A 9,259-nucleotide genomic window follows, 5' to 3' on the forward strand; every position below is an offset into this window, starting at 1 on the left:
TTTGTTGAACGCGAAGATTAATTTTATAATTAATTATCGAGCTGTATGCATTTAATTCATTTTAAAGTGATTTTATTGAATATTTATTCCTAAAAATGCTAAAATTGTTTCTAAAATTATTTTTATTGTTTTATAATTTTATTTATTATTTTTAGAGGTTTATAAAATTTAGAAATCAATATTTTATTAATTATTTAAATTGTAAAATCAGTATTTAATTCCAGAGTGCTTCAAAAATCATAAAATTTTATTTTATTAAGTTTGGATTGTTCCGAGAATTTTAAAATTATTTTAGAAATTTTCGGGATTAAAAATCACCCGCGCGTAGATTCGTTTATTTGTTAAATACGGGTACGAGTTACTTTTCAAATATACTTTGAAGATTATGAAATTTTTTTTTTAATAAATTACGAATTAATTGTGATATTTTAAAACTATTTTGGTAATTTTAGGGTAAAGTTTTACCGATAAAATTGTTCGTTATTTTGCAAAACGCGAACAAAATCGGGGACTACAGCAGAAATCAAGACACGTGTTAAGGTTATATGTATTACACTGAAACGTGGCAGTAATAGAAGATTTTTATTAACAAAAATAAAACATAGGCGGAACCATCGCCTTCTTCACCCCTGTTCTTCGCCTCCTTCGTCTCTTGTCTCTCTGTCTCGCCTCCATCTCTCCAGTTCACGTTAATCGACCCTTTTCCTTTTATTTGTCGTTCCTTCCAGTCGATTTCTATCCTTCCCTTTTTGATTCTTCTTATTTTCTTTCCGGTTTCGTCTCCGGTGAGTTCCTCAGCCGGATTATTTCCGGTGATCCTTTTTGGTTCTGTTTCTTTTATGTGGGTATCTAATCATACATATATGTATATATGAGATCTGTGTACGTGTGTGTATATTTGTGTGTGTAACTGTGTGTGTTTTGTGTGCACGGTGGCGCGTGTAGGCGGTTACTGTGTTGTGCGACTCTGTGTTCACTCGTGCCTGGTTCTGTTGGGCCTTGTGTTGGGCTCGTGTTGGGGCCGAATTTGTGCAGTTGGATTTGATTACTATATTTTTTAATATTTATTTCCTTTTTCTGTAGGAAATTAAATGATTACTATTTATGATTAAATATATTCCGTGCGGGAATCATAATAATTTATCGGTGGAATCCGCGTAGAAAACCCGAAATTAATCGGGTACCCGCGAATTTTGTCGCCGTCGTCGATGAGCCTCGGCGAGCCGACAGTGGGCGATCGTGATTTTTATCTAAGTCCTACATTTATTAATTAAATAAATTAGTTCGTGATAATAATTATGAAATGAAAAAGAATAAATTTTGTTTGTAAAATAAATTTCGAAATGAATAAAAATAGTTAATAACTGAATTATATTGGTGATTGGGATTGGCATATGGATTGTGAATTGGATGATTGGTTATTGTTATATTGTGATTGACGTCGATTTGATTTCGACGGGTAGGCCGATAAACAAAGTAGACGCTGCCCGATTTTCGGGAAATTAATTCCGAAATTACGGGAACGTAACCAGTAATTATCGGAGACGTCGAATAATCATATATAATTATATTATATGAACTTAAGTGTAATTGAGACAAAATGATTTACAAATAATCGATTGCGCTGTTTTTCAAAATGACGAATACATGTATTTTCCGAAAATAAATACCGAAACGAGTTTCGAAGATGCAAGCCATAATTGCTATGTGTATTTCAATAATACATATAAATATGAGTTGGGTTGTGAAACCGTATGGGTAGAAATGATAGGGATGTAATGTTGAGCGAGGTGATTATCTAAATTATGGTATTTTAATCCTGTAGGTCCTAGACGGAAAACTCGAGTATCGACGTCGAACTAGGAATGATCTAGTGATTAGACATTGAGATCAACGAAGTTCAATCGAAGGACATGAAGGATAGGATTGTACCCAGAATAGAATAGTGGTTTGACGATAAGGCCAAACGTTCAAGGCAATTCGAAAGCCAACCGATAATAGTGGTTAAAGCTTTTCGAGGCAAGTATCCCTATCATCACTTATTGTTCAAGTGATATTTATTTTAAGTCTTCTTACGCAAGTATTCGTGATTTTCTTTTAAATACTGCAAGTATTCTGGATTTTTCTTTTAAATACTACAAGTATTCCTGATTTTCTGCAATTATTTCTTCGATCTTATTCTAAGTTCAGAATAGTTAACTGTTTTATATTTCGCTGCAATTACTCTGATTATGCACGTTCCTTTCATTATTGTTCTTATAATTCGATTGCTCTCGTGAGCAAATACCCATTATTTCGGGTTATTTGTGAACCCTGAATTGGGATGTTTTGAATTCAAAATGATTTGACATCAAAACACTCTACGGGCTGGATAGTGATATTTTGGGGATTGAGTTTTACTTAATCCTGAGGACCGGGATGACTGGTGCCTCGAGATGGGTTGTAGTGCCTGGGGACCCGACTAGATCTATATATTAAGATATAGATCTGTATTATATTCTGACTGATCAGCAGAGTATAGATGCGAACTAGTGTCCAGTCTAATTTGTTGTTGATCGCCATTAACGACATTCTCTCTAGCATGATTTTTATGATTCCAAAACCGGACAAAACCCTGTTTCAGGAGATGAATCGGGGAATCGCTTGGCATTTTTGGATTTTAGTTAAAGGCTGGTGACAGCCAATGTTTATTCGCTCAACTTACTCAAATGAATAGAATGATTTAAAAATTGTTTTAAGATTTTGTCCGGAAGTTTTCTTTGATATTAATGTTTGAAACTCAAATTATATACTTGCTGGGCATTTTTGGCTCACTCTTGCTTTGTAAATTCTTATTTCTTCCAGAAACAGATAAGGATAAAAGTGAATAGCTTTGATAGACAGCAGAAGTTAGAGAAATTTCTGCTGTGAGAGGTTGAAGGTGTTAGAAGAATATGACAAGAGCATTAGTACAAAGGTATTCCCATGTGTATTTTAGTTGTTGTAAGTTGTAGAAGTTTCGATTCTTGTTTCATACCATAACCTGTAAACGATCCGGATTCAAGGGGTTAATTGATTATTCTTTTATTTTATGTAAAGATTGTTTCGTGACACCAAATCTTGACCCCGGATTTGGGTTGTTACAGTTGGCATCAGAGCTGCAGGTTATTGGTCACTGAAATAAGAATAGGTAAGAGTAGGATAAGAATGATGGATCGTACAGGATAGGAAAAAAACCCAAGGCATACTCAGGTTAAGTTGAGTTGAGTGCGAATTAGGGTTAGCAGATCCGATCTGGAGTTGGTACGATAGGATTGCTGAGAAAGTGTAAGGCGAAGGTCGCAACGCTATAGGTATATTGAATTCTTAGATTCTACAGTAATGAAGAATCGACAGATGGATGGAGATTGGGTATGTTACCCAATTGTTCATGCGGGTTTGAGAAAAATGCGATTGATTCTTGTGAGAACTTGTGAAAGGCATGTTAGGTGAATTTTGGTATGATCTAACTTAGAATTAGGTATTAGGACGAGTTCCACGTCGAAGGCAACTAGTTGATGGAAGCTGATGAAGAACCAACATTACACGTTTCGAAGGCACCGCCGTTGTGAGAAGGATCCTATCACTTATTGGAAGCTGCGCGAAGAATGATATCTACCTTCCTAGATATAGGTAAGACTAGCAAGAAGGTACGACCCTATCTACAGACAGAATGTCGAATCGCATGCGCGGTTGTGAGCATAACAACAAGAACAACGACAAGAATGTCAAAGATAGTACTAAATGTCAGCATTGCGATAGAATTGCGAATAAAATGATTTACGACGACGAATGAAGTTTTTGCGACTAATAAGTGCGAGCGGAGTCCGAGGAAATATGGAAGAGGTACCAAAGTGAAGAGACCCTCATAAGGGCATTCTTTAATTAGACATTTCATTGGTAAATCAGGAAAGTAACAAGTAACTTATATAGTAATGACAACCAAATATTGGACTTTTAAAATTTTAAAAATGCGATTTCGAATGAGATTTTCTTAATCAACTTTCAGAAGATTTTTGTATGAAATGAGTTTTACAAATTGGTTGTCAAATTACTATTTATGTTCTTGTTATTATAAACATAAAATGACCTAAAAAGAAGAATAGAATTAAATTCAGTATTGTTAATTCAAAGGGCCAAGTAGACCCACCAGCAGGGAGAAGGTTTAAGGTTTGTTATGAAAATGAAAGTAAATGTTGTTTAATAAAGTCAATAATTTAATCAACATATTAAAATATTATTTACCCCAATTTATGAAATTATTAAAAATTTAACAAAATTCGTGATTAGAGCGGTTAGAGGGTGATTGAAGAAAAAGAAATAATCTTCAAGATAATTGGAAAAGAATCGTGTCTCTATCAACGAAATTGAGGCGTGGCGTGATCGACGGTTATTCTACATGACATAGAGGAGATCTAAAGCAGTGATTATAAATCTCGGGAGGACGCGATTAAGATCAAATTATTGAAGCATTGGATATGGAGGCATTTCCAGAAGACATTCCGAAGTTATAACGTGACAGTGAATCTCTCATCCGAATGGTCCCTGGAGGCATACGTAAATGGAGCGTGGACGGTGACCCATGGTGATCTACAATGTTATTCTTTTACAAATACAATAGCATGTGTTCTTCTCAAGGTTTGAATATGTATGAGCTTCTTTTGTTGATAAATTATATGAGGCAAAAATGAAAGAAAATTTCTTATATTCCTTCTGAATTGTTTCTCTTCTCCAATTTCTTGATTCCCGATTGAGACAACAGTGTTGTGGTATGACGTTTTGTCGAAATGACGAAGAGTCGGGTGGGACGCCACCTAATCATATGCTGTATGCCATATAGTATGAAAGACTGGCCATCTTGAGTACGAATATGGTTGTCTCATTCTTCACTCATTTTTCTTCCTTCAATTTTCTGATTTACAAATTCTTTCAATCGGATGTTGCATTATTATTCCTTATTCCGTTTTTCAATCAAAATCATATTCACAAACTCTTCTTTTGCACAAAGTCTGATCACTGATGATTTCATAAGAAATGAAATAGTGTGATACGTGGAACCATACAACGAACATAGATACGACTGCAAATCGATAAATGGTGGACATCTACGAGCGAGGAAAAATGGATGCACCGACAAATGTGGACATGGCGAAGATATCAAGTCAGATAGTTGTTTATGTTACGAGGATCTCATCAGTATGGTAGATTGCGTTAACGTAATGCACTTCAAACTAGAGGATTTCGACGCGAAATGAATGGTTAGCGAATCGTACATTAATTACGAAATAAGGAAGTGAAGTTGTGTGCTCAAACGGAGCAAACGAGTATCGGGACGACGATCAAAGATCAAGGAAATTATGAACAATGACTCAGACATGCAATTACGACGTGAAACATCCCTTCGTCACTGGAAGATACTGGTCGTGAAGATTCAAGATGGAAGAAATCTTAAATGTAATCAAACTTCGAACGTGTTCTTCAAGAAATTGTGAAGTTCTCTAATTTGCGTAAATAAGTGATGGTGAATTTAATGCGTATACCCGGGTCAATGATGGAAGTTCGATGCGAAGCCATAAATGGAGATGAAGCAATGGTGACTCGATTGTGAAATTTTTCAAGAAATAATGATCTAACGATTGAGTTTTTACGATATTGTGACGGTAATAATGAAGACCATGCGCAGTTATTAAAAGATAAACCGATTAATAATGGTCAGAAATAAATTAAAAGAATCATGAAATCAAACCTTAAGTTCATTAATAACAATTCGTAATATTCTGAATGGACTGAGAAGGGTATGGTTATATTAATCATTGTTGGTATAAGACCCAATTTCCCAATTAAAAAGATATATGTCATGCCAGTTAATCATACATATGCTGATCAAAAATGATATAATCTGAATTGTGTTGACTGGATGGATGTGACTGATGGGAGTGGACGGATATGATTACAGATGATTTGGTTGATTGATGGTGTCGGCGTGAGTCCGACTGGTAGTCAATGGTGTAGGGGAAGTGCTACCCAAATTTTCAGAAATTACCCTATAGTTAAGGACAAAGAAGTATATTGTCGTTCTCGTCAGTATTCCAAATAATTACGATCTCGGTTCTTGAGAAAGTTGTTATGACCAAACTGACTTTATATAATTGGTCTTTGATTCCAGTTAGCTAGTCAGCATTTGGTTTAGGTGATCAGTTAAAGGAGTTAATTGATCAACTTTACCAACTAATGGTTAGTTAAATGGAGATCGATTCCAATTAGATTGAGTCAAGCTCTAACATGATTTCCAGATCCGAAATTAAAGCGATAAGAAATTTGGAAAAAGTAATGGCGTTAACGTAAATTGAAGGCTTAGTTTAATTAGCGTGATGTTACTGTAATCAGGTGCAAGGTTTGATCCAGAAGAATATGCTCTTTTCGATGAATAAGAAAAACAGGAAGTTATTGGTACATGCTTGTAAGAAGAATATTTTAAGACCTGAAGGTTCAAGATAAATCAAAAGGATTATATCATCTGCAATAGCGTTCCAGGAAGAACTTGGATATATACCCATATCGAATGACGAATTAATGGAAGATTTGAATGTACACTTCTTTTGAACGGCGATTGAATGGAAGTTGCTGTAGAATAATGGAAAGCTCACAAATTCAAGCACCCAATGAAAGATGGATATTGATGAAGTCCGCATGTGAATTCAGGAAAAAGAGATGATGGTTAATGAAGAGAAGTCAAACATGCGATATGTGATACGTCAAGAAAGGCTAAGGAAATAGCTACCGAAGAAATTCGATAACCCTGTTAGTAAGAATTTAAATAGTACAAATAAAAGCCTTCATTCCAGTATGAACTTCAGAAATGACCTATCCAATAATAAATAGAGTAATATTACTAAGAAAAAGAAATTTGTTCTGTATGAAAAAGATAATGAGTAATGAGAACGAAGAACTAATCAAGACAAGAAGTGGATTCAAAAGGATGATAAAGAAATTTTATAAAATAATCCAGAAAATATGCAAGTTGGGAACGTCGGTTGTGCCAGAACTATTAGGAGAATGAGATGGAACGTCGATAGTTGAAAATAGGAGTTCGTTCCAAAAATGCGTGTAAGCAGGGATGATTAAACAAAGGTATTGATGGAGAACTACTAGAAAAGAACATTGCAATGAATGTCATGTCGGAATTCTTTAAAACTAAAGTGAAGTTCCGGAGGTTCGAACAAATGATTTACCAAGGGTACCTCAGGGAAGAAGGTAATAATTTCTCGTCGGTTACTGCACAAAGTCAAGCTGGTGTTAAAAGCCCTGTATCGTCTAACTCAATAGGGATAAAATAATAAGTGAAGGAAAACTTCAGAAATGTGGAATGAAAGAATAATGAAATAAAGAATATTTTGCGTTGTGCACAAAAGCGATCATGGAAAAAAAGAGAGAATGGAGGTAGGAAGTTACGCGTCGATTATCAGAAATTGTAAGTTTGAAGATCAAGTAAACACAATGTACCAGGAATATTGGGATGGTGTGATTGTATTTATTGATAACATCCTCATTCAAGGACTAAAGAAGACCAAGTTGAACGCCTGAAGATATGCTTGCGAAGAATTGGAAAATAGCAGCTGCATTCTTAGCTTCAAAGATATGAATTCTGGGTATGATTGATTATGAGATCCAGTGTGTGGTTACCTACCAAGCAGGAAAAGTCCGTTTAGGAATAGATGTTTCAAATAGAAACAAAAGAGTGAATACCATTAAGATTATTGAGAAATGGTTAAAGAATTGGAAAAGTTAGATATTGAAGAATAGGTTTTGATCCGTCTTCTGGGTTATGTTGATGCTTACTTTGTTGTTGAATATCAAGGGTGGTATTAATACAGATGATTGATGTTGACTTCAGTATGAAACGTTATGAGCATCAAAGTTCGTGTTGATATCTAATTTGATACGACAACAAAATGAGTATTAGTACCAAGAGACCGGGTTTTGAATAAAGTTATGATTCATTTCGTTCCAAATTAATATTTCCTTTCAGATAGAAGCAGATTCTCGCTCGATGAATTTACTTGATAGTGATTGAAAAGAAATAGCTGGATGCTACAAAATGGTGAGTAGATGCAATTGCCAAGATTTTCCTTTCTAGATATAGAACATTCTGAAGCATCAGACGTTATGAGCTCGGGATATCAGGCGCAGATGAATAGAAAATGCAAGGGACCGATTAAAGATTCTCGAATACGATTGGAAACGATCATAGGACAATTTAACCGAACAGAAGGAGACATGATAAGTAGAGTAGAACAGTCAGTGAAAATAGAAATTTCATGAACAGGAAACTATTAGAATCGGAAAGAAAAGAAGGTTAGTATAAATTAAGTTGGTCCTTTGAAATAGTGAGATAGATAGAACGATTGTGAATGAGTTGGTCTTGTTGTCACAGATGTAACGAGTCCATAAGGCATTTATGTGTGTATGACTATGAAGAGTAATTTAGCTCCAAATATGTGAAATAAAAGATTGAGTTAGGGGTTACATGAGCAACTGATAAATCTAATGACGGTAGGAGACCGTTGAAACGTGATTAAAGTAGTGAGTCCTGAGAAGTTTTAAGTAGATACTCGAAATGTAGCAGTGTCTGTTCTTTAGCATGATTCTGAGGACAGAATCCTTTTAAGGGGGGAAGAATGTAACGCCTGGGAAATATTATGTAATTATTTTTATCAATAAATAATTATTATGTGAGTTTTGTGTGAATTTTGGTGAATTATTTGATGATGGATAATAATATTTAGATGTTTATTTCTGATAAAATTGAGATATTTTAATTTTCAATTATCCAGAATTAAATCTAGATAATTTTGGTATTTTTCTGGTAATTTTTGGATTATCATATGATTTTATAAGGATTTATAGAATTAATAATGATTATTTTACCTAATTATAAAATTACTTTTTAGAATCAGAAATTGTCCCACTTCAACCGTTTTTGCATTTTTACAACTCGAAACTCTTCCGAAAACTCCTTCCTAACCTAATCTGATAATTCTAAACACTTTTCATGATTTGACTTTTTCGATCCGGGGTACGGTTTGACCTGTACCAGTCCCGGTGTGAAATTTTAGATACACAAATCATTTTATTTATCGATAAGAATCCATATTCTCAAAAGGCGAGACATTATTACCTTAATTCGTATAAAGTATTTTATAGGAAGCTCTGTTTTGATAATTATCCAATTCTGGTATTA

The sequence above is a fragment of the Apium graveolens genome, chromosome 2, assembly GCF_009905375.1.
Source record: "Apium graveolens cultivar Ventura chromosome 2, ASM990537v1, whole genome shotgun sequence".
NCBI classification, from domain to species: Eukaryota; Viridiplantae; Streptophyta; class Magnoliopsida; order Apiales; family Apiaceae; genus Apium; species Apium graveolens.